The sequence below is a fragment of the Pezoporus flaviventris genome, unplaced genomic scaffold, assembly GCF_033815535.1.
Source record: "Pezoporus flaviventris isolate CSIRO_AGI_PZ_B2104156 unplaced genomic scaffold, CSIRO_AGI_Pfla_v1 ptg000031l, whole genome shotgun sequence".
Taxonomy (NCBI): domain Eukaryota; kingdom Metazoa; phylum Chordata; class Aves; order Psittaciformes; family Psittacidae; genus Pezoporus; species Pezoporus flaviventris.
The window spans coordinates 48,226,019-48,252,502 of NW_026892579.1; the positions used below are offsets into that span (position 1 = coordinate 48,226,019).

General features: G+C 41.9%; 1 protein-coding gene across 3 annotated transcripts in view; it reads left to right on the forward strand.

Moving 5' to 3' along the window:
• The first annotated feature begins 14,803 nt into the window (after positions 1–14,803).
• KLHL29 (kelch like family member 29) overlaps positions 14,804–26,484 on the forward strand; it is a 403,241-nt gene continuing 391,560 nt past the window's right edge. For 2 of the 3 annotated variants that reach the window (XM_061460941.1, XM_061460942.1), the window contains exon 1: positions 14,804–15,078. The gene's annotated coding sequence lies outside the window, so the exon portion shown is untranslated. The remainder of the gene's footprint in view (positions 15,079–26,484) is intronic. The other variant, XM_061460944.1, reaches the window with a different exon arrangement.

Sequence of the window (26,484 nt, forward strand, 5' to 3'; positions counted from 1 at the left end):
CACAGGCTGCTGAAACTCTAAACAGGGCATTTGTCCATTATGGAAAGGAGATCACAAAAGCATTTCAAATCCTGCTGTTCAGAATGAGAACAAGTCTGTTTCTACCTCACATGATAGGGTTGCATGCGTGGTGGGTTCAAAGAAAAATGATGGGGAAAATACTCTGTATATAGGTTGCAACTATATATACCTATGTATAACCGACTGCTAAAAACTTAGCGAAGGGATCCCTGCTGACCTGTCCATGGAACTGCTCCACCTGAGAATTCCCATCCAGCGAAGAGTTCTGCAGATGAAAGATGCAGGCAACACACTGGGTCTGTCCTCTGGGGTTAAGCCCTCACAAACTCTGGGAAACACAGGAAGGCAGCATCCTTACAAGGCACCCCTACACAAGTGCTGTGGGCTTCTGCTAAAAATCCTGATATGCTGGCACATGGGATGCTGCCAGGAGGACAACACACACACCTGGAATGCATATGCAGCTCCTCCCTTGCAACCACCATCCCACCATCTGTGCTCAGAACACCACTTAGAGTTCAGAGACCCAATAGAGGTCTGTAAGACTCACTGTCAAATGATCAAATCAGTCATGCATTTCACAGCCTACCTCCTCGTGTGGGCACAGCTCAAGTGAAATCACCATCAGAATATTCTGCACTGAGAGGCACTGGTTTGTACAACATTTTTATTGGTATCTACCAAAATATTACTAAGAGCTGGCAGAAAGCACGCTGGACATTTAGGATTTGGCATCATTTAATGTATTTTTTTTTCTTCTTTTCCTAGAGAGCAACACCCCCCATTTTATGGAAATGTATACAGCTTGACACCAGCCAGAAAAAGAAATGAAGGTTTGGGTGAATGACTGAAGAGCCTGGGGTCACAGCCCATGTGGTTCACAGGACAGCAACCCCTGAGACTGGGCAGGGACGGAAGGGCTGTGTTAAAAGAAAGAACAATGATGAGACTGTTTGATTTGGAATCGTGATAAATAATGAAAGGACAAGATAACACAGTAGTTTTCATTGACCCTAATGTTAACATGTTTCTTCTTCCATCTGCTTCATGTCTGAGAGTCTTGCTGTTACTACCTTGCCTTTATCCGCACCTCAATGTTGAGAAACGCAGATGCTGTAAGCAATTTGATTTGGGACTCCAGCCTCAGACTTGCTAACCTGTGTGCCTAACTCCACATGAGCAGCTGAAGATGAAGGGATTACTCCTGGAAGTCAAGTGAAGCACATGCGTGTGTTTGGCTCCTGACATGAAGGAGTCCCAGCTCCCCAGGACGCAAGGATTAGTTTTTTATCCCTAGTGCCTAACAAGATATTGCTCTTTAAAACAGTCATTGGTGCACAGGAATAGGAAATAGAAATGCCATTTCCAAGAGAGAAGAAAATGTTTTCAGCCTAATAACAAATATCCTGAAACAGTCTGCACTGATGAGTGAACAGAGGATTACACTGAAATTCAACATTCTTAATGTACATTTCTAATCTTAAATTTCTAAAATGATTAGCCATTTACAGGATGAATAACAGCTTCTGCACTCATTCCTGCTAGTATAAAAATCATAAAGGTTAGCAAACTGTGTGGATCGGAATATAAATTAATCAGCATCTTGGATTAGGAAGAAATCTCCTCCAATTCATTGGCAAAGGTTTCCTCAAATACAGAATGGAGCCCATTATTCTATTTGGCTGTTAATAACTCAGGTGACATTTGCCATATGCCATTAAAGAGCCTCGGGTCAATGCGAATCTTATCTCTGTTAAGGCCTGAAGATTTGGCCTCAAAATTGTGAGTCCACAATTCAACAGATAGTTGCACATTCCCATTTTTAAACAGTTTTTGAAAGCAGTGGAGGTTATTTGGGAATCATGTGATACCAAAGTTCAAGGAAGAAGCCATGGAGGGGCAGAAAAGAATGGAAATAAGACTTTGACATAGGACAAATATGAAAGTAGGTGATCTTTTTTTTCTTAACCAGCAGTGTTAAAGTTGTCTTTTTAAACTGGAATCACAGTATATCTCCAATCAAATCACATTCAAAGCAGTTATTCTAGTATGTCCCTAGCTTCATTTCCACAGTATTTTGGATATGTTATTCATTGTCATGGTTTTATAACAGAAAGGGAAATAAACTAGAGGAATTGCTTTCCATAGTTAAAACAATGAAAAACATAGGTTTGACCCCAAAGTAAGGGTAAGACTGAGCCTGTTCCCCATTGATTTTTCTGGAATAAGGCTTGAAAGCCTTATGTAGGTGGAATTAAGCTTCAGGTTTTTATGCTTCAAAACCTCTGGAAAAGTCGCATCTTGTGCAAGAGAGGATCTGGAAAATCAATTCAGCATCTCTTTCTGGAGGGCCTATCCCTCCTACTGAGAATTAATGAGATCTGTTCAGTGGTGGTGGTAGTCTTTGCCCAGAAGAATGAGTTGGCTCCAAGAAACTGATCATTCTAGAGCTGCCAAACATCCCCGATAGGAACAGCCCTCACACTCAGATGTCCTTGCTGCCGTGTCTGCATCCCACAGACCTGCAGTGCAGACCTGCTCCCTCACTCACATCTCCAGACAGTCTGCAATATCCTTCTGGAGTGCTGGTGGAAAGCTTACAGAATCATAGAATGGTTTGGGTTTGACCCTAAAGGTCATCTAGTTCCAAACCCCTGCCACCTTACAGTAGACCAGGTTGTTCAAAGCCCTGTCCAGTCTGGTTTTGAACATTTGCAGGAAGGAGTTATTCACAACTTAGTTGAAGAGTTACGTTTTCCCCAGAAGAATCCGACCACCAGGTCTATGATTACCATCTACCATCTAAAAACAGAAGTCCATCTGTACCTTGCCTGGCAGCGTCCAAGGGAGGATGTCTAGGAAAGAACCTAAGTCATGGAGTTTATATGGTGATAACTTCCTAGCACGTGTTCCCTGACTACAGCTAATTGCTGCAGATTTCTTAAGCTAGCACTACTGCCTCTGTGTTCTCCAGCTCTCCATAGACATTTTTCCTATGGGAATTCATCCAAGCCCTTTCTGAACCCATATAAACTTTTGGCGTTCAGACCACTCATGCTTGTGAATGTCGTGTATGAAGAAGTTGGCTAGTACAAATCATGAGCAGAACAACTCCCTCGGGCTCCTTTGAAGCCAGTGCCTGGTATTTGCCTGTGCTGGCTCTAAGTCTGAAGGTGATGCTGTCACATACCTGGAAACCTTGCCAATCATGACGCCTGACTGGGCAGGCAAACACACTCCATTTACAGAAATATGAGATGTTATTAAGGTTATTTCTCAATGCTGAGTGAGGGTTTGCAAGCCTATAGTCCCTGTACTATGTGAAATAAAGGATCCCCAGAGGTTCCTCCTTGAGCTCCAGCCAACAAACACCTGCTTACACACAAAACTCTCCATTTTGTCCAAAAGGACAACACCTGTGGGCAGTCACCCCCATGATGATACCTGTCTGGTTTCCCAGCTGGGAGAAAACATGTTCCAAGCTGCTCTGAGTGATTGATGGGCTCCTTGCTAATATTTGTTTCACAAGTCATAAATCTGCTTCGCTTACGTGGTTCTGGGGTAACCATAAAACAACCACTGAAGGTGGAAACTAAGAATTTCAAGCACCGCCAAAGAGTGATAACTCACTGCACTTCGAGTAACATATGCATTACTAAATCAAAACTTAAATTAATGACAACTTTTAAAAGATATTTATATGATTTCTGAGCCTCTGAATACCTTCCAGATCTATCCCTTGAGCACTGAAAATTTTTAGACATAATACATGCAGGCCTGATGCTGCAAAATACTAAAAGCCCTGAACTGTGGTTACCAATTGATGTGGACAGTTCTTTTCCTGGACTTTACAGCTACATGCACTCATTGGCAGAAAATAAGGTGAGTGTTCCAAAAAAATTATTAAGATACTTTCTGAAAGTCATTAAGGTAAGTAACATAAAAGGCAAAGTCCTTGTAGAAAATCATGTTATTAGAGAAGTAAAAAGACTCTTCTATAGTAAACATTCTCCCTAAAACTGTGAGAGTAATAACAAACCTTTTTTTTAGAGACAGAAGGAAACACTGTCCAAAATCATAGAATCACAGAATCATGGAGGAGTTTGGGTTGGAAGGAACCTTCAAAGGTCATCTAGTCCAATCCCCCTGCAACGAGCAGGGACAAAGAATAATAGAACCATAGAACAGATAGGGTTGGAAAGGACCTTAAGATCCTCAAGCTCCAACCCCCCTGCCATGGGCAGGGACACCTCACACTAAACCATGCCACCCAAGGCTCTGTCCAACCCGGCCTTGAACACCACCAAGGATGGAGCATTCACAACTTCCCTGGGCAACCCATTCCAGTGCCTCACCACCCTAACAGGAAAGAATTTCTTCCTTATATCCAACCTAAACTTCCCCTGTTTAAGTTTGAACCCGTTACCCCTTGTCCTATCACAACAGTCACTAATGAAGAGTCCATCCCCAGCATCCCTATAGGCCCCCATCAGATGCTGGAAGGCTGCTATGAGGTCTCCACACAGCCTTCTCTTCTCCAGGTGGAACAGCCCCAACTTTCTCAGCCTATCTTCATACCAGAGGTGCTCCAGCCCCCTGATCATCCTCGTGCCCCTCCTCTGGACTTGTTCCAACAGTTCCATGTCCTTTTTATGTTGAGGACACCAGAACTGCACACAATACTCCAGGTGAGGTCTCACGAGAGTAGAGTAGAGGGGCAGGATCACCTCCTTCGACCTGCTGGTCAAACTCCTTTTGATGCAGCCCAGGATACGGTTGGCTTTCTGGGCTGCAAGTGCACACTGAAGCTGGCTCATGTTCATTTTCTCATCGACCTATACCCCCAAGTCCTTCTCTGCAGGGTTGCTCTGAATCTCTTCTCTGCCCAACCTGTAGCTGTGCCTGGGACTTCCCCAACCCAGGTGCAGGACCTTGCACTTGGTTGAGCTTCATAAGGTTGGCATCAGCCCACCTCACAAGTGTGTCAAGGTCCCTCTGGATGGCATTCCTTCCCTCCAGCCTATCAACCAAACCACACAGCTTGGCGTCATCAGCAAACTTGATCAGGTTGCTCAGAATCACATCCAGACTGGCCTTGGATATCTCCAGAGATGGCACATCTACCACCTCTCTGGGCAACCTGTGGCAGGATTTTACCACCCTCATTGGAAAAAAATTCTTCCTCATATGTAGCCTGAATCTCCCCTCTTCTAATTTAAAATCATCACCCCTTGTCCTGTCTAAGGGAAAAGGTATCAAAATACCCAGGGATAGCACGAGGTACAAGAAAACCTGCTTTTCAGAAATACTATTGACTCTTCTTTGAGGAGTATGATGAAGAACTCTCAGATACAGCTATTGTGTCAGCCACAATGCACAGGGAATGTAATGGAAAACACAATAGATAGGACCAGCTGCTGGGAACACTCCTGTGCTTAACCTACTTGTGTGCGATACCCTGGAATACATCCATTTTCCCAGTATTCAAACACAAAGGGTTTTAAGATAAAGAAAACTTGCATCCAAGCAACGGAAGGAAGGTATTCTCCTCTTCCTCTCTGAAAAGGCTACGGGATTTATTGCATTGTATTGTGGCATTTCAAAATGGTTGTAAAAGTCTGTCCCTAGGCATAAAATCTGCTCACTTACTTTGTAGCAGTGTATCAGCTAATGAGCTCTTATTTGCCTTTCCAAATTAAATTACTCGTTACAGGTAGGAGGAATTTTGCAGTGGTGGGTTAAAAGTAAAAAAAGCACATTAAGCAACTTTTCTAGCCTGTTCTAATTCAAAGGTACTTCACAGTTCTAACACAGAAGTACTAACCTCACACATCAAGTAAAACTTGCTGGCAAACTCCAAGGAAAGGTGCCTTTTTCTTTCACCATTAGGCAGCAGCAATGCTGCTGTTCCTCTCCACCTCCAGTGGTTATGTCATCTCTGAGGTCAGTTTTCTGCTTCATGAACATGACTTCTCGTTTCCGAAATGTGAAATCAGCATCAACAATCGGTAGCAACTTCAAGAAAGAAGCCTTGGGCTAACAAACAATAATAAAAAAAAGAAAATCCTCATTTTTGCTCACAATGAGAAAAATCTACAGAGCTGCCACCTAAGGGCTTTCATTGCCTTCGGCACATAAGGAATCCACATTTAGAGAGTGCAGCCAAAACATTTCCACTTACTTCTTTATTTCGGTGGCAGACGTGACATCCCTATGTGAGACAACCTTGCCAATCCCTCTTTAGATTAAACATGAAAGGGGGTCTATCCTCCCATTAGTACAGGGGAGATGTACTAATATGGCCCAAATTAATGTCCTAATCATTCCTCGACAGAATAGAATTTAAAATATCCCATCTCTATCATACAGTTCTATCAGATCTATCAAGATCATACAGTTTGACTCTGATCATTTGAAAATTGGTGTTGGTCATCAGGGTTCTCAGATTTCAGCTGAATTATCCAGAGTATCAGGCACAACCATACAAATTATGCTGGGGCAGAGGAGAAGGGGAAAGAAAGAGATAAAATGAGGAACCTCAGTACAAATTTAAACACAAGGCAGTTCAGCCAAAAGCTGACTTCTTCCCAGTTATTTAGTTACAGAATAGTATTTTCCTCCAAGAGAGTGCTTGCAGAAAACACCATCTTTGCACATACTTGCTTGAATACACACTCTTATGGGTTTTCATTCTTAGTGTTTACTGGGGCCCTGGTTACATTCTCCAGCCAATTTACTCATGTAATGTGTTTTTTTCTCCCTCTGGCTACCGTGAAACAAAGCTTCAAAAGGGATAGGCAGGGGAAAAAATTCCTCTCACTAATATTTTTCTATCCTAAATAGTGAGGAATTCTACTTCCCTGGCACTGTTCTCACTATTTACATGAATGTAGCTTGTACATACCCCAGCTTACTAACCCGTGGTCTGCACAAGGGATATAACTGAATAGGGTTATTCATAATCAAACCCTCACACAGCTCAGCCCATGCCAGTATTTTAGTCTATGCTCATGGGGTTGTGATTAGTCCTAGAGAACATTATGAAAATGAACCTTGCTAATTATTACTCCAAGTAACTGAGAAAAGAATGCAATAGATACTCCAGGAAATGCTATAAGAGAATCGAGATTTAGGTGTTTGCATTTGTTTGTTTGTAAATGTTCTCATTACCTCATCCATAAGATTTACGTTCCATGCAAGAACTACCAGGGGAAATTCTACAGACTGTTCAATGAAGGAAGGCACATAGATTATCGCATCACTCCTTTTGGATACAAAAACCTCTGAATTTTCAAATGCCAAAATTTTGTGCAGAATATTCATCACAATATTGTTAATCATATCCTTATTGACTATACAAACCATTTATAGAAAGTTTCACAGATTTTAGAAACAGAGCTGAGAGTCTGAGCTCCTATATATCTCAAAACAATATGTTTTATCCCTATTTTAAAACACGAAAATTAAATCACAGCAGTTTAGTCCCTGGTAGAGTAGATTTATGTATAAAAGGAAAAGAACCCATCACTAATCTCAAGAGTTCTGCAAAAGAACAAATGGACTCAATGAGAAACCTCTAGATGATCCCAGTGTGCCTGATGTACTGGAGAAGCTATGTAACCTTCAAGAACACTGCCAACCTCACACAAAGCAAAAATTCTAATCAATTTAACTACTGGAACTAGTTTGACCATAAGTATGAAAGAAAAATACAGCAATGAGGCACCTATGACCAGGGAAGAGTGGGTTGTAGGTTTGCTCCGGTGCAGAACACTGGCAAAAAGCCACCCAAGGCTCTGATGCTTCAGGAGAATGCAGAAAAATTAAATTACTCCCAAATAACCAAGATAATATGTGGCCAATTTCATTCAAGAGAAAAGATAAATCCTTTCTGACAGTCTGCAAGACCTCCCCAAAGCCACAAAACAAGAGAATAATTATTTGGTAATAATTACTCTCTTATGAAACTGCAAGTGTTATGAGGATGCTGAGAGCAACACCAGCAGTGCTGGTCCCCAAAGCCTCACAAGGGACTGAATAACAGGAGAATAACAGGTTCTCAGACTGTGAGACGAGGAACTGCCACCAATCTCCTGACAAAGCTCCCACTCACCCATGCACAGAAAGATGTACAGATTTTTCCACAAATTGGATGAAAGCATGTATTTAAAAATACTTTTTTAACATCCTCTTAAATATCTCTACCTGTGACAGCTCTTACAGGACAAACAGTTTTATCATTTAGGGCTCTGTGTGATAGGAAATCGTGTCTTCTTTCAAGGATGGATTTGTCTAACTTAAGCTTGCAGCCACTGGGCCCTGTAATGCCTTTGTCAGGTAGATAAAGTGGTTGCTCCCTCTTGGATATCTTTTCCATGGGTCAGTACCTACCTGCGGTGACCAAGTCACTTCTCAGCTTCTTCCCTGATGAGCTAAATAAGTTGAGCTGCTTATGCCTCGTGTTGTTACGGTTGTTTTCTGAATCCTTTTTCATACCTTTCCTTTGAACTTACCTTACTATTTCCACATTGCTTTTGAACTGTGAACACCAAAACTGGACACAGTTCCTAACAGTAGCCTTACCATTGTTGTGCATGTGGGCAACATCAAATCCTCTTATCAGCATGATACTATTCTTTTTTACATCTCAGGATTGCATTGGCCTTTCAGGCAAGGAATTACAGTGAGATTTCATTTTGAGGTACTTATCCAAAAAAGAATCCTAACTCTTTTTCAAAGTCCTTGCTTTCCAAAAGAGAGCCTCCTGCCCTGCTTTGCCTCTTGTCTTCATTCTTTATTACATTGCCTTGTACCTAGGTAATATTCAAACTTTCTTTTATTTCTTTTTTTTTTTCACCTCCTCATCAAACACTTCAGGTCACTCAGCAGCAATAATTTGCCCCTTTATCACTCATTACTCCATTTCTTCATTGTTAACCTGTGCCATGTGTAAACCTGATTCTTTATCATTTCTTTGATCGGTGATAAAAACATTTGGCCTTTACTCAAAACTTGATTTCTAAAGGAATCCATTAAAAAAAGAGTTTCATATAATATCCTAAGTCTGTGCAAAGCATTAATCAAATCAAAACTGGGATCACCACCACCATTTAAAATCTGACTTTTACCAGGGATTAAGTATAAAGGAGGAAAACTTCTAGTTCTAGTTAGAGCAATAATGTCACCCCCTTCCAGAATGTTGTGAAAATGAACCCCCCAACACCTGTAAGATACCACAGGGACAACCTGTTTGCCTGAAACAGCTACCTCATATGTAAACATTGGGGTAAATCAGCATTCCTGAAATGGGTGTCTATAGGTATGTGAGACTTTCAAGTGCCTCAAGGCTCCAAGGTATGCTGATATACTGCCTGGCTGTACCTCAGATCCATCCCTAGGGAAGCCCCAGGTACCATCATCTTCCCTCTATCCAGTGTTCTGTGGGCCTGAAGGGACCTGCTCTGGTCAGTCTGAATTGAAGCTGGGGTGTAGCATTGCCTCCGTCTCACTCCAGAGCCTAGAAATAATTCCCTGTAGTCAATGGCAACTAACGAAGGTGGCAACTAAGTCTTCTGGATGGCTTCAGCAGCACCTACTTGTCTCAGTTTCCTCTCTGTAAACCTACTTTTGGTTCTTTCCACAGTCTGGTTTATGACATACTTAACATTTACAGGAAAATTCAGTATTTAATTAAGCTGAATTACATCCCAGCATTGTGCTGAGATTGTTTTGGAGGCCATCTAAATATACAGAAAAATTATGTGTAGCTGCATAACCAAAATATTATAGCATAAATTTGGGTCCCTCTATTAAACGACAGAATGGCAGCAGCTCTTCTCCATGGCCAGGATATCTCAACACTGTTCCACTCAGAGCTGAAATGGATTACTTGACAAGAATGGGGGGCATGATGTGTCTTCTAAAGGAAATGTGACTGACTCATTTATATTTTTTGTTCTCACTCTCTGTTCTAGTTATGCCACAGATGGCAGAAAATAGTAGTCAAACCAATTTAATACAGACATTCAGTTCAAAATGTTATGTATTTTAGTTTTCCTTGTGTAATTATGAGGAATAGGTGGAAACATATTGTTACTGTTTTCGACAAACAAATGAAATAATGTAACTCCTACAAAATCACCCTTGAAGTTTCATTCCTCCTACTTCCCCCCTCATAAACCAGTATAGTGGAGTTATTTTGACAAAACTCAAGCAACTGATGCAATGAGTTCAATGGCAATGAAAATGCCCCTTTGTGTGACTGAGTGGGATTAGAGGTGCCTTGAAATAAAGTTGCTAAACAAAATCTTCATAAACTTTCATCTATATCCAACCATTAGAGATTTCCAAATAATTCAAGACAGAGCTCTAGACTCTGCCAATACAGTGAAATAGATCTTACGTTTACTACTGCTTATCAGAAATCAAAATCATGACTCCAGCAGAACCTCCTTCCCTCTTCTGGGGGAAGTTTTAGCAAATGATTCTGTCATAGCTAAGAGAAATCAACTCAATATACTGCTTGCTCTTAGAGAGACCTTAGAGACTCTTCTTGTTCCCTTGACAAGTCAGGGAAAAGGAATTTTTGGCTCACACACCTAAAATCACACAAATTGTTATTTTGCCACTTCTGAGCAAAAGACTTCATAACCTTTGCCCACAGAGCCAGTTTGCAGCCAGATTAAAAAGAAAAATGCCTGAGAAAATCAGGGAGGTGTAAAGCTGGGGAATTAGATTATAATCCTCTTGTGAAAAAATATAGGGAGAATGGTGCGATGTTAAGGAGGTGATTACATAACTTCCTCATCTCTTGACAAAATAATTTTAGTCCCTCTGTAGGTTGTCAACCGAGGTCACTGTCTGACACTTTTCAGGTCTGAAGATTGATTTGTCTAACAAGAATGGTTGCCTGCCTTGACGATTAGCCTATAAACAACTCAGAGGGGTGCATGGTTTGGGATGTATGAAGTAGAGGATCCCTTTCTAACCAGCTGCCAATGACAGGACAAAGTATCTGCTAGCTCTGCCTTCCCACCACTGGTATCAGATTTAGTTACTCAGAAGAAGAGAGAAGGTTTCCTCAGGGGAGGAGGTTTGCATTAAACATGGTGTGCCTGCAGAAATCAACGTTTTTCACCAAATTCCACAGGTTAGCAGTTTTAATCCATCTTAAATTTATATTTTGGCAATTAACTCAAGCTGAACAGCTAAAAATTACTTTAAAAGTTGTTTCTTGCTTCCTTCGGGGATTATCTTTCTGCTGAATGCTAAGGATAATTGTAACAGATATGTACAGATGAATGCTAAAAGGACCAGCAAACAGTCTTTATACTTCAAATAAATAAAAATACATGACTGAAAAAAAACTAAGGTATTTTCCCGATTTCTACTGACTTTTTTCAGAACCCTTAAACCCTGGATGTATATAAAATCTCTATTACCATATTTTCTAGATATTCTGCCATATCTATTACCCTTTACAGACAGCATAAAATTAAAGCATTGACATTAGTATACAAGTCGTAAACCTGTAATTAAGGATATGTTCATTAGCTGAAAGCAGGAGTCAAACCTTGCAGTTAAAAGTTTGAGTAGCAAACACTCCTCTTTGGCTATGGCTTAGAAATAATTCTGGAAATGAAATGTCATTACCTTTGAAATGGCTCAATATGCATCACAAAGTATGATTTTTTTAGTAACTATCTAGAGAATTACATTTTAAGTCCCTTAAAGTAAATAAGAATTTCACTCCCCTAACTATGCCGAAATCTAGGAGATAAGGTTTACCATAAAGTGGGAAATATTTATGGGAACCCTTTTGCAAAATCCTAGCACCCACTGGTCCCTACAATATGCCCACAGGTAATCTAATAGTGTTGCCATTAAATATTTTGCAGACTAAAATGAAACCTCCAAAAGTTGAATAGATCTGTGTGTCCTCTAATATTTTATCAGAAGATGGACTTGATGCTCTGACAATTCAAGATGCCATTAGTTTTGATATGATCAGCAAAGACAGGGAAAGTTTCATTATTCTCATTCTAATACATGCCTTGTAACATAATGATCTATTGCTAAAAGTGGAAATCTCTTCTTTCACTGGAGCAAGCTTTACCAGCCATCAAAGTCTTGCAGGCTATCAGCTGCCTAATCCAAAATCGGGATTCTTACAAACAATCCTCAGCCTGTCAAGTCCGACCCTGTAACAGATTCTATTAAGCACCCCCCCCCCCCCCCCCCCATCCAAATAAAACCTTCAGCACAGTATACTTGTTTTTCTGTAAATAGACCTTTTGTTTCACTAGCGTTTTAAGGATCCTTATTTTTGGTGCTGTTACTTGGACACAGGTTTTCCTCCTATAAAATATGCACTAAATGAAAAGACAGGACTTCCCAAATGCTGAGAGGGGATGTGAGTGGCAGTGCATCATTCCCAGCGACAGGAATAGCGTGCCAAGCACAGAGGAATTTCCTCAGATCCAGGTATTAACATTAATTCAAAAATAACCTTGAACACTGTGACTTCAGGATGCCCCCAAATTGTTCTTCAGCCACCTGCCCATCTCTTCAACCCCACCTGTAGATGCCTTTCTCTCAGAAAGAGAACAGAGAAAAAAAGGCATTAAAAATAATCATAATAATTGGAAGCAGTTTCTTCTCAAATTACTGAAGGTGCTAAAATAAGAAAACAGAAGCAAGAAAATTAATGTAGAATGCTAAATTTAATGTAATCTTATGCTTTTTCTTCATGAGTATGAAATTGGGCTCTAATTCTGAGTTAAACTGGTTCAGATCTAGAATAAAGTCATTAAGAATCCAAAAATTCTTTTAAATTGTAAGTGAATCTGACCCCATGTCAGCATTTGTAAATCAGTTATTTAACAAAATTTGAAGGGAAAACGAATGTTAAGATTTGAGTTGAGTTCTACCTTCCTGAAGTGAAAGACTACAAAAGTACACTTGTTTTGTGTACTTTTTTATTTTTGTGAAAGTACAGCTAAAATGAAAAACGCAGAAAATAGTCAGTATAATAGACCTATAGAGCTTCATCGCTTAAAAGTGCTGTCCAAATATTAGCTAAATCCTTACTATAAACCTGTGAGGCAGATAAGATGGAAGCACTTATGCTAAAAATAAATAAAACCTAGAACTGTCTGACATAACTGTAAGATTTTATTAAAAATAAACAGGGCTGGTAGGTATCCTTAACCTCAAGGTCACAAAACAAAGTACTAGGCACTAGAGGATGGCGGCAGAAGCCAGTACTCCAAAATCACTGTGTCTAATTAAGGATTCCAAAGAATCTCCGCTTTATGCTCTCTCCTGTCTCGGAGCATTCGCCGCGAGAACATTCAAATGCCACCGGGAGACTGACATGCTACTTGTTAGGTCAACAGTCCCATTGAGACTTCTTCTCATCGGCTTCGTCGGATTCTGGGTCAACTATATATGCTGGGCAAATAACACCGCACCAGGGCAAATAACACTGAACAGGGCTCTCATGTTTAAAAAGGGAGAAAACTCAAGGGAAAAAAAAGACAAAAGAAACCCCAAAACAAAAGCTGGGTGGAAATGGGAAGAGTGTGTCGTGTGTGCGCTTGCTAAATAATTCATATTTAAACTGTTCTGAACTTCTGACCCTCACACTCCACTGCAATGTGCAGGACTGGAGGTTTCCAGTGTTAATCCACGATATATTAATGGCAAAACTGTATGGAGCCTTCCCCTTACAGAGTGAGGCCATATTCTGCTAAAAGTGTTCTAATATTAATGATGATGGCTGGGTTTAGAAATGTTTTAGTCCACTGCAATAATGTATTTTCATTTTTAGTGAGGTTGGGAAGAGAAAAAAAAAATGAAATTGCCCTTTTAACACTGCACCATGCTTCCTTGCAGGCATTGGGCAGCATGTGTCCCTTTTTCAATGAAAACATGGATTTGCCTGTTCCTGCGGGTTGTGCACTCCCCTCCCTCCCTTCGCTTTGCTCAGCTGTCGTTTGGCACAACTGCCTCACTTGCACACGTTAGAGCGTATATTCCTCCACGATGCATTTTTAACTGGCAAAGTAAGGAGAAAAGAATGTGATTAAGCTTATTTTTATGCTTACAGGAAATACAAAAGACACAGTGTTCTATGTTTAAAACTATGGCATATGCAGCTTTGTGTGCACATCAGAAGGATCTCTACAAAGCAGCACATGAGGATACAAGATTACACAGGGTAAAGAGACAGATGCAGATTTCCACGCGTAAAATCTGTGGTGACTCCAAGCACGACGGATATTAAAAAAAAAATAAATAAGAACAAAATCAGAGCAGTGCCAGGAGAGAACCGCACCGACCTATTCAAACACTCTTGCCGACTTCAGGAGGCTTTAGATCACGCCCCGGGAGAGGGATGATTTAATAAAACGGGGTAATACTTCTTTCCAACTACCCGCTACTTTTGAAGGCAGTCGGGAGACCGGTGACCTTTCCGCAGCCGCGTTCTGCCCCGGCACGTCCCCGCCGCGTACCGCGGGGGAGCGCTCGGTGCACAGCTCTACGTTGCGGGCCGCGAGGCGGGAGCTCCGCACCGCACCGCACCGCACCGCACCGCACCTGCACCACGCGGGGTGCAACCCTCCAGGGCCCGGCCGTCAGCGGGGCCAGAGCCGGGGCAGCCTCCCGCGGGGCGGGGCGGTGCGGCGTGCGGGGCGGGCCGGGCCGGGCTCCACCGCCTCCCGCCGCCACGGTGATTGGCCCGGCCCGCCCCTCGCCCCGGCGCCCAGGCCGCCTCCCTCCCCGGCTAAAGCGGGCAGTAGGTGAGGGGAAGGCGGCCAGACGGGAGCATGGTCACGGCTCCGCAGCAGCCCTCGCCGCCGCGCCGTGCCTCCCTGCCCGGCCTCCAGCACGGCTCCCGGCGCCCGCAATCGCGGGGGGCTCTGCGTTAGCGGCGGAGGCTGCAATGCACAAGCCGCCGCCTCCCGCAGCCGCCGCGCATCCTCCTGCCGCCTGAGGACGCGGCCGCGCACCCGCGCTGCTGGCCCAGGGCCGCCTGCGCCCCCGCGGAGGGAGGTAAGCGGCGCGGCGGTTGCGCGCCCGCGGAGCTCCGCACCGCCGGCAGCAGTGCTGTGCGGTGCCGTGCCGTGCCGGGCATCGCCGGGCTGGCGGCTGCCCTGCGCCTGCGCTCGCTGCCCGCATTAAAAACTTCCTGCGTACCTCCCGCCGCCGGGGGGCTGCTGCGCGGGGAGCCCGCGGGGGATCGTAATGTTGTTACGATGATTTTATCCTTTTGCCAGGATTTTTTTCCACCTTGGCGTGGGGGTCCTCAACCCCGTCGCTCACCCCCAACTTCAGTCGCTCGCCCGAGCTGCGGCGGGGAGCGGGGTCGGCCGCGCACCTCGCCACCTTCCCCCGCTCGCCTTCCCGAGCCCCGGCGGACGGCTGTGTCCCCGTGGACTCCCCGCCCCTCCTTGGGGCCGCTGTTCCGGCGGATCGCCCCTTCCCACCCGCTGGCCCGTACCCGAAACTGCCTGGGAATGGTTCGGGCGCACCCCGGCAGACAGCCTGCCTGTCTCCCTCCTTCCCTCCTTTCCCAAATCCTTCCGTCGGGTCCCGCAGTACGTTTCCATTCCCCCGTCGTTTTCCCTCCTTCCCACGCGTGATGTGTACGAGGAACTTCTCAGCACAATGCTGCTTAAATGTATCTGTTGTGGGCATTTTTTAATCACTTTGTGCGCGTTGCCCACGGAGTATATTGCCACGCCGTGTGACATTTCGTCGCTGGTGAGAGGTTTTGTTTGGCTGCTGTTCGGCTTTCCTATTGATGTTTTTTTCTATTTGGGGGTTGTTTGCTTTTAACTTACGTTTGAGCCGAAGTGCTGTCTGGCGCACAGAGGCGCATCCCCTGGGTACCTGTTTTCAGTAGGTCTTGCTTAAGATGGGAGGGAAAAGCTACTTTGTTTTTATTTTGACATTGTGTGGATGTGACTAGCTGCTCTTGTCGTGAGAGGATACAGGTTTGTGCTCCCTGGGATTTTGGGTTCACGTTCCTTTGCCTCCCTGGAGGGTGAAGAAAGCTCTGGAGGAAGGGAGTTATGGGGATGGATGGTGGTGTTTTTCATGCACTTCGTAAATAGTGTGTGCTCATAGTCTCTGGGATTATTTTAATTTTTACTCCTCTGGTTTCATTTTCTTAACTAAAAATGTTCCTAGAGCACTGGAGATGGATTTATCTCCTCCCGCCACCAAAAATTACAGAGCCCTGGTCACAAAGTAGGTTGCTTAGCTTTTGTTTATTTTATGTGAAAACTGTTTAGGAAAAAAATAGCGTTCTGATAACTAGATTAAGGGGGATTTAATCACTTTTCCATCAGTGAAGGAAAAAGCCGCGCATGGTTGCTGCAGGTTTTTTGTTGAACGGAAGGTTATAGAGCACATTTCTGATAAATGAAGAAACTTTCTTTATCCTGGTATCCTTTAAAACAACTGAGCAAGTGTGTATGTGTGTACGTGTAGGCATGTGTGAGTCTCTGGCACTGATTTAAGCACATTTGTCAGGCTATCCTTTTGAGGGCAATTTTGAGGTACTTAAAAACCACACTACTGTAGCTTTAAGGTGACTGCAGATAACAGTATTCCTGTCTCTTATAATTAGCAATCTGCTGAAACTTTAAATCTTCCTTGATAGGTGAGATGATCTGTGTGAGAGAAGGAATAGTATTGCAGCAAGCTCTTCTTTCTAGTGTGTGTTTTTTTTCTTTTTTTTAATCCAAAACAAAGCAACAGTGAGTCTCTTCTTTATATTATTGTATTTTGGTTTAAACTGTTAATGGCTTTATTTTCTTCTTTCCTTTTCAATGTGGAGAAAAATAAAGTACAGCCATATTTTACACTGACATTTGTCTGCGTCAAACTTTAGTTTTAGGAGGTTTAATCTTTTCTGAATAATGTGCAGGGTGGTTGTTGGGTATTTTTTTTTTTGTGTGTGTTCTTATAACCTGTCCTCACTGTGTGTATTTATGGAAGTTGTTTTCAATTTAAGATGAAATATGGGAGCTATGCACATAATTTAGTGACCCATCCAGGGTAAGACTCAGCCAGCATATGTAAACTGTGTCTTTCATTGCCCTGTATCATATAGATATCTTTTTCTGTTACATCCATTTTGATATTTCCTAATATAAACTGAGTATCGCCTATCATATTTTAATTGAAAATTAAAGTTTGGGGTTTGAGTTAATACCTCCTAAAATACAGAATTATCACTGTGATTTTATTGAAAAGTTAAAAAACATCCAGTCATACCATGTAATTGTCTCGCAGGTAAGGACCAGTAGCACTTAATTTGGATGATTTTTTTTGTTCATGTTTGTTTAGTTTCCTGTAGAGTTCTTAAATGAACTCTGAAATACATACTGGGTTCTTGGTCTGGTCTTGGTCTGGAAAACTGCCTGACTTTCCTGTATTTGTTGTCTCCGGTAGCTTATGAAATGCATGCATAGTATGTCAACCTTTCCCTTAACAACAAAACCTATGAGCAAATGTTCAGTGTGAATTATATTACTGAAATAAAATATTCTATAGTTGTCATGGTTACAAATAGAGGCAGGGTTACTGGTTTTCATCTGCATGCTGGGGAGGGGGAATCTAGTTTTGTCACTTTTTAATTACATTTCTAATGAGTGGTGTTCATACTTAAGGTACCCAATATATTGGATACAAGGCGCAGTGAATTAGATTTTTGTCGAAGTCTTGCTGAAATGAAACAAAAAGTGATAGTGTGTAAGAGCAATCCCTTTCTTGTTCATTTGTTTTTTCCAAAGCAGAAATCTTGAGGGAAACAGTAACCACCTCTGTTTTGCCTCCTCTTCTAGATTAGCGTGCTGCCAGGGCTGCTGTTCCTTTTCTTCGAACAATAATAAAAAGTATATCATGTGTATGTTGACTAGAAATCCTCTTAATGAAGGGAGAGGAAGACATGCATCTGGAAATTAAACATGATTTTTGGGTTTACTGTGCACTGTATCTGGTGCTATCACTTTGAGTTCTTGTTTGTGAGGAGAATTCATTGTCCCCAGGTTTGCTGTGCTCATCTCGCTAGCGATATTGCTTCACTCCCATGTGTCCCTATCCCAGGTTCCGATCCAGTGTTTTCTTTGGAGTGGCTCCAGTTCAGCACTACACTAGTGGCCACCAGCTCTGCATTAGGCCTTAAGTATTTGTAGTTGTTGATGCTTATCCGAATGCTGTTCTGTTTCTGCATGCCTATCTGCAATTCAGGCTTGTTTTACTGGCCTTTGAATTTAGTTCAGAGAACCAATGGACCCAGATCTTCTGAAGAACAGCAACAACAAAAAAAATAAAGCGGGATAGGAAGTTACTAATGTTTTTTCCTTTCTTCTCTGTGTACAGCCTCTATGTCTGAGTTTCCACTGCTGCACAGCTTTATGGGGAAGGAGGTACTCCTGAATCTGAAAATGGAGAAAGAAATTCCAGTCTGTCCTTTCTTGGTCAACCCCAGTCCCTTCCATTATATCCTTGTTGTGGGATTTAGTTTTTTAATCTTAAAACTGATATGTTGGGGTCTGTTTAATATTTTTTTAGCATCCCTTCTTTAGGTTGAGCATAGCATTACTCAGGTTCTTGCAGTGGCTTGTCCACTGCCTACACTGATGCTGTTGGACTTGCTGCCATAAACCACAGACCTAGGGAGCACAAATACCCGCGGGCCTTATCTTGCAGCTGCTCTGTTTGTAGAGCGTCAACTTCATAGTGCACCATGGAGGTCTAGATCGTTTTCAGATCATTAATTCTTTGTGCCGTAATGAGGGCTTTTAGCCAGCTAAAAATCTCAGCATGAATTAGTGGCTGACTTGGTCCTTCAGCTTTTTTTCTCTCTGTCTCTTCCTTTTTTCAGTATTTGGCCTCAGAGTGTGCTGATTCAGTAGCCTTAAATATAACACAGTATCATTAAAGTCTACGATTTATTTGTGTATGTATTCACCTTATTAATATACTTGTCTCTCTACAGAATAAATACTGTATAAATACCTATGTCTTTAAGACCATAAACATACGAATTGGGTAACATTGCCTTAAATATACTTGCAGGTACTTTAATTATTGTATTAACCCTTTGTCACTTTTTTTTTTTAATTTGACTTTGGGTTTTTGTCAGGTTACTCAGTACGGGGAGGGATTTTAGCATCCTTCTACTATGCAGCTAACTCTTTCTGAAGTTACTCATACATGGATGGAGCTCCTTTGCAAAGGTTGAAGACTGTCTTCTCAAGAAGTTAGCTGCCGACAGCAACTCTGCGCGCGAGGCCATATGAAACGTAAACAGCTTTGACATCCTTCTGTCACTTCTGGTTTTCCTTTGTTACCAGAAGTACAAAGAATTTTTCCTCAGCTATAAAGAAAGAGATTAAAAGGAAATAGATTAGAAGTCTCTTATGGGAACGCCTTTCTGTCAGATTTTTAAAAGTCAATGCACTTCACAGGTTGTGAACGTGCTGTTTACCTGTTGTGGTTAAACCAGAACTGAGCAGACGTGGTACAAGAGATGCCCCGAGAAGCCTTCCTGGCCCTGTTGTATGTGGCTGGTTACCTTTGTGCTGTCTTGACTGTCTGATAAATGACAGTAACTTGAGTTCGTAGTCACGCTCTTCAATAAACAATTTTATGTCGAGGATTAGAATAACAGAGCATGGAACAATTCTCTTTAATTTTTGTGCTGCATTTTTTTTTTTTGTCTGTGCTGCCTAGGCATATGTTTTCAAATATCCTCAACCTGGGTTTTTGCCATAATTGGCATTAACATCAGAAGAACACACAGGTTTTTGGTGGTCTTAATCTTCAGGTAACCTGTAGTGCTGACTTGCACTGAAGCGGTCTGCTTGAACTACAGAAAGACAGACTTAATTTAAAATTAATTCAGCATTTCTTTTCTAGTGTTTTGTGGTTCGTTCTTTTGTTTTTAATTCCCTGCCATCCATTACAATATGCTGTATGACATGTGATATTAAGTGCTAAGACTCTGGTTCAGGTTTGGTATAGCTTACTGGAAGATATGAATGTACAGTTCTTGGGTTTGCTTCCAGTTGTAGGTCTAAACTCTACATAAATACAGGTAGCATGCAATTTGAGAAAACCAGATTATTTCTAGGGGTATATTTTGGAACACTTTCAGTGCAGCAGTTGGCAAGAAAATCTGCCACTGATGCAATTCCTCTGCACCATTGCTGTTAACAGAAACCTGTTAGATGCTCATGCAGTAGGAATGGATTTTGGGCTGTCAGTGTAGTTAAGAGATGCTGTGAAGAATCCTTGAAGTTCATACAGAGGTATTTGAGGTAAAAATGGTGTCTCGTATATGTCTCAAACTCAAGGCATACCTCATTTGTTAAGCTGGACTTTATTCATAAATCTCTTGATATTCTTGAGAGATACTTATGGTCAGTCTTCACTTTTTAAAAAAAAAAAAACACAACCAAACCAGCAAAACAAAAAACCACAAGCAAAACCAACAAAAAATCAACCCCAAAACTGATCTGTGTGATGGTACAGACAGTAGAAATCCTGGATTTAAAGTGTTATTTAAGAGCTTTTGCTTTAGACACTTCTTAAAGTACATGCTGATGAGTAATTAATAATTAAATCAGATAATTCTACTCTGAGAGGTGCTTTATCAGACCTTGTTGTAGGATTTTTGAGTTTTTTTGGTCTGCAGAAGCAATGCTAGCACAGATTGTAGCATGCTGTAACCATGCAAAGAAAGTTTATCTCCTCAGACTGAGGCTTAAAGATGCTGTTTCCCTTAATTAGAGGGAGAAGAATTTAAATGCTGTTAGCTTTTTCAGCCACAGGTAAACTCTGGATTAAAAAAGGGAGGTAGAAGGGTTCAGGAAGTCCATTGTAATAATCACATAATGGGGAGCAACTTTAAAGTGGATGCAGCTGTGTTTATCTGTACTTCGAAATACGTATGTACTATGAATTTTGATTGACTTGTAGCTTGTTCGACACCTGAATTCATTCAATGATTCCTAACATATTGTATACTTCAAAAACTTAGTTTTTAACTTTCTCTTGATTTTTATTGTCTCTTGCTTGCCAAGAGTGGAACAATGCCAAATTGGAACACTTCATATTGCAAAATGGTTTTGGGCTTATAAAAGTCTAGAAAACGCTTTTGAAAACATATGAAGTGCTGCAGAATAACTAAATTTAGGCAGTATCTTTTTTGAGCTTACTAGTTTACGCCATCCATAAACTATGGGAAGGGGCAGGGGGGCAATACAGTTGCTAATTCTGTATGAAATTTCTTTTGGTTTGGAAGGAGAGGTAGAGCATAAAAAGACATATGTATGTAAAATGTATAAACTGATTCAACTGTATCAGTTACGAACTGTATCAACTTGTATGCTATGAAACAGCTCCATGATGGTGCTTGTGTTAAGTGTATCCTCAATATATTGGTAGCAGGGTGGGTCAGCGGAGCTGTTGTGCATGATGCTGTTGTTGCTAGGAGCTCTGATGACAATGGAAGCTGGTTCTTCTGGTTTGGGTTTTTTCCCTTTCTGCCATTTTGAATGTCTTGTTCTAGTAAAATGTGTTGAAGGCTGTAAGATGTATCTCAGAAGAACTCTGTGAATGACAGAAATAAAAAGAATAACCTCTTTTCTCCAAAATTGTAGTCCCTGGAACAGGTAGGAATAATGGGCTGCTTGATAATATGACACTGGTTAAACTGTAAGGGTTCTCACTAAGAAATAGGAGGTTTGTATAAGTAGCTGCTTCACGGATACAACTTCTTTCCTTGTTATTCCCTCTCCCTTGGGGAGAGGAGTAGATGCAACAGAGCTTGTCCAGATGTTCTCCATCATGACTGGACTGCTCTGCTTTCCCCCTGGACAGTGGGTTTCACAAACAGCTCAATAGATTACATCTGAAAAGCCTGGCTACTACTACAGATGCTCTGTAGTTTATCCTATTTGGAGCAGAGAAATAACAGGTATACTAAGGATGTAGTGTGGTGAGGGGCTATGAAAAAATGTTGTACTTCAGTTTCTTATAAGAACGGTGGAAAGAAGTGTGTGGTTAACACTTCCAGGTCATCTGAATATTTTTTTTTTTAATAAAAAACAAGGCAAAATGTTAAATATACTGCACTGCCCTCTTTGTTGTGCTATTTTTGGCTGATCCTATAAGGAAAATAGATACTATTTAAACAAAATGCACTCTGAGTGTGTCTTCGCTTCCTTCTCTCCCCACATTGTTTCACATTTCTAAACATTGAGCATACCAATCAATATGCCATTAAGAAGTGAATTAACCTGGGAGAAGCTTGCATGTATTTACATGTAGTAGCTTGTTTCTTAGTCCATGGTTTTGTGTTGCCTTTCCACCATGTCATATATACATTCTTTTCTTTCTTTTTTATTCATAAGAACACCCCAAATATTTGGGCAATTACTTCTAGGAGCAAGGTTTGCCATGCCCTATCTTAGTTTTGTGAATGTGAATTGCTGGTACAGCCTGCTGCAATGATCTGCTTGCAGGCAACATCGGTCAAATGCTTGTAGCTATGTTTTTGCTTCTGTTTTATAATAGCTGGACATCAAGGTATGAGGCTTCAGATCAAATGTTGCTCTTGGTTACACACGTGTAGTTATCAGAAATCAATGTTGCATAGACAGAGATGAAAGTTGGATTTGATCTTTGAGTTAAGTCTTGCCTCATTTACACTTATGCTAGTCTGGATTTTCTGTGGGCTGGATTGAATGCCCAATCTCAAATTTGGAAGCTGAGATTTTTGGCTGGCTGTGCCAACCCTTCATTTCCTATGGTGTTTGTACAAGTCTGAAAGTAAAACCCATCCTCTTGTTTTTTGAAGTGTGAGCCTTGAAACTGCAAGCAAATGTAATGAGATTTGATTAAAAGCTGCCTATAGCATATATGAGCAAGGGATGTGAGGGATGTGGTTCTGTGGGATCCTCTGGGAAACCTCTCAGTTGATCTTGGATGTGTGAATTGTCACAAGAGCAGCTGAACTGTGGACCAAATCCTGATCTAGTTAACACCATCTGTGGAGCAGACATATTCCAGTATGAATCTGATGTTGCACAGTGCTTCTGTACCCTGAGGAATGAATCACTTGTGAAATTCAACTGTGAAGGTCTTGAGGTCAAAGAAAGAGTCTGTAAATCTCAGTAGATGACAGCAGCTGCAAAGAAGGGGTTGAGGAGTGGACATATTTTGCACTCTCTAGTTTGTGTGGTCCAGGTGCTTCAATCCCTTTTTTGTTTTTTTCCTTCTTTTCTCTCACAGTTTTGTATTGTATAAAATGGGCCAAATTTGTCCTTGGCCCAGATCTGTGGAGTTAAATGAAGCAACATTTGGTACCCTGAAAACACTAGATAGATGTTCTGCCTGTTCTTTAAGATTATAAAATCCCCAAAGTAAAGCCTATTTTCTAGCACATTTTTCTTTTTGGACAAGAACTGTGTAATTTTATGGTTAAACTTTTGGGCAGTTATAGTTCTGCAACATCACAACCTTATTTCTCTGTGAACTAAATGGCAATGGGAAGTTGTAGCTGATATTTGAGTTGTTATTTATAGGAGGAAAAAATAGAGTATAGAAATGGTATAGGAATTAAGGAAACAAGAAGGCTTGCCTGAAGTCTCTAAAATACAGGACTGACTTTGAAAGTGGTACTCAGATACACAAATGCAGCTGCAGATGGAGAGGAGAATTGTGTTTCACTTGCTGCTGCAGTACTCCTTATGTTTTGTTTGGTTTTCCTCTGTCTTGGATAGAAATTTTGAAAGCCCAGTTGTGTGTGCATGGAGGGGATGAAATTTCAATGAGTTTTTCTTAAACTCACTGTTTCAGTATCACACTTGAGCAGTTCACAGCAGCATCCTTCAAACCTTCTTAAAAACTGTTTTTAGACAAATCTTGTGGTTGCAACAGCTAAGTTACTGAAGTATTGTATTTCAAGAATAATGCAAGTAAAACAAAACCCCAAACCCTCTGCTGCCTGCTTTATTCGAAGGAATTCATGCAGCTGCAATGCTCTGGTGGCAGAGTTAAGGTGGTCTGGGGTGGAGATCAAGAGTGACACCCACCCGGGTCAGGTTGAGAGGCTTGAACTCAAATTATGGCAATGATACAGGTGCAACTTGAGCCCAGGCATCTATTGCTTGAGGTGACGGTTAATCAGGGCAGTAGGTACCTCTGTACTTTTCATCTGGAGAAGCCAGTGGGCTGGTAGAACTTTTGCTGCATGTCATCTGAGTGGAAGTCCTGGTTAACCATTTCCTGCCTTCTATGTCCAGGCTGTACTGTTAATCATGCTGTTATTCATCTTTAGGAAAACATGAACAGGCTCAGATTCCCTCAAGGTACTTACTGAAATGATATTGCATAAGACAGATTGTAAGTCTTCCCCTGTCTAAATTTTATCTTATAAAATTAGAACGTACCAGTTCTCAGTTTTGAGTAGTCCTGTTACCTCTTGAATTATACTGTAGAATCATAGAATAGATAGGGTTGGAAAGGATCTTAAGATCATCAAGTTCCAGCCCCTTTGCCATGGGCAGAGACAACTCACACTAAGCCATGTCAGCCAAGGCTCTGTCCAACCTGATGTTGAGCACTGCCAGGGATGGAGTATTCGCAACTTCCCTGGGCAACCCATTCCAGTGCCTCACCACCCTTACAGTAAAGAACTTCTTCCTTATAGCCAATCTAAACTTCCCCTGTTTAAGTTTTAACCCATTACCACTTGTCCTGTCGCTACAGTCTCTAATGAAGAGTCCCTCTCCAGCATCCCTGTAGCCCCCTTCAGATACTGGAAGGCTGCTATGAGGTCTCCATGCAGCCTTCTCTTCTCCAGGCTGAACAGCCCCAACTTCCTCAGCCTGTCTTCATACAGGAAGTGCTCCAGCTCCCTGATCATCCTCGTGGCCCTTCTCTGGACTTGTTCCAACAGTTCCATGTCCTTTTTGTGTTGACACCAGAACTGCACACAATACTCCAGGTGAGGTCTCATGAGAGCAGAGTAGAGGGGCAGGATCACCTCCTTCAACCTGCTGGTCACGCTCCTTTTGATACAGACAAGGATACAGTTGGCTTTCTGGGCTGTGAGCGCACACTGAAGCTGTCTCATGTTCATTTCTCACTGGCCAACACCCCCAAGTCCTTCTCCGCAGGGCTGCTCTGAATCTCTTCTGTGCCCAACCTGTAGCTGTGCCTGGTATTGCTCCGACCCAGGTGTAGGACCTTGCACTTGGCATGGTTAAACTTCATAAGGTTGGCATCAGCCCACCTCACAAGTGTGCCAAGGTCCCTCTGGATGGCATTCCTTCCCTCCAGGGTATCAACCGAACCACACAGCTTGGTGTCATCGGCAAACTTGCTGAGGGTGCACTCAATCCCACTGTCCGTGTCACCAACAGAGATGTTGAGCAAGACCGGTCCCAACACCGATCCCTGAGGGACACCACTCATTACTGGTCTCCAGCTGGACATTGAGCAGCTTCCTAGCTACTTCCATATTTGCTAACAAGGTATCTTTTAATATCTAAAACCATATAATACCACCCCCTTATTTTTATATATAAAGATCATTTTTTAACAATCAAAACTGTACAGCCTTGGGCTATTTTCTTGATTGGAAAACTGAAAGATGCATGTGCTCCTGTACCCCACCTTTTCCCCCCCTTCAACCAAAAAGCACACAAAAACACACACAAAAAAAAAAAGAAAAAAAACACCAAAACCCAAAATAACCACCAAAAACCAAACAGTAAAACCCAAGTGCTTTGTTTTTTTGTTTTTTTCCTCCATGCTTGCCAGGCATAGTAGCATGAATTTTATTTTTGTTAGAAATATTTTATGTATTTAAGGTGTCAGAAACAGGAGTGTAACTTATACTTGTAATCGTGATTCTAACTGCAAAGCTGCTTTTGAGAAAAGACTAGCCATCAGGATAGTATCCAAGAAATGTCAGCACTGGTTTCACGTGGTTAATCTGTTACTCTTAGGCAAAAACTTCAGAGCATGGGCATTATGTTGTAACTGTTACATGCACAAATAAACTGCTTAGTCTTGGCTTGCTGTGTAGGATAACCGAAGTGTATTTCCCTGTAGCTGCAATCAACACGCCAGAAGTGTGTGCAAGAGTGATGATTGTGAAGGGGTGGTAGAGTTTATACAATACAATACCAAGTGACATCATTGCTCTGTAAAACCCTTCACCTCAGATGAAATGGTAAATATAACTCTGAATCTCTGGGTGGGCTGTTGGCAGAGGAGAATAAACAGGGGATCTTTGAATCAGAAACTAAGAGTTTCTGATCTTTGAGCTAAAAAACGTGCTAGCCAAGCCTGCAGCTGGCTTACCAATTGGTATGTGACCTGGCTGCCACTAGAGAGGGACGGAGCTCTATAAAGAGCAGGGGTGCTTTA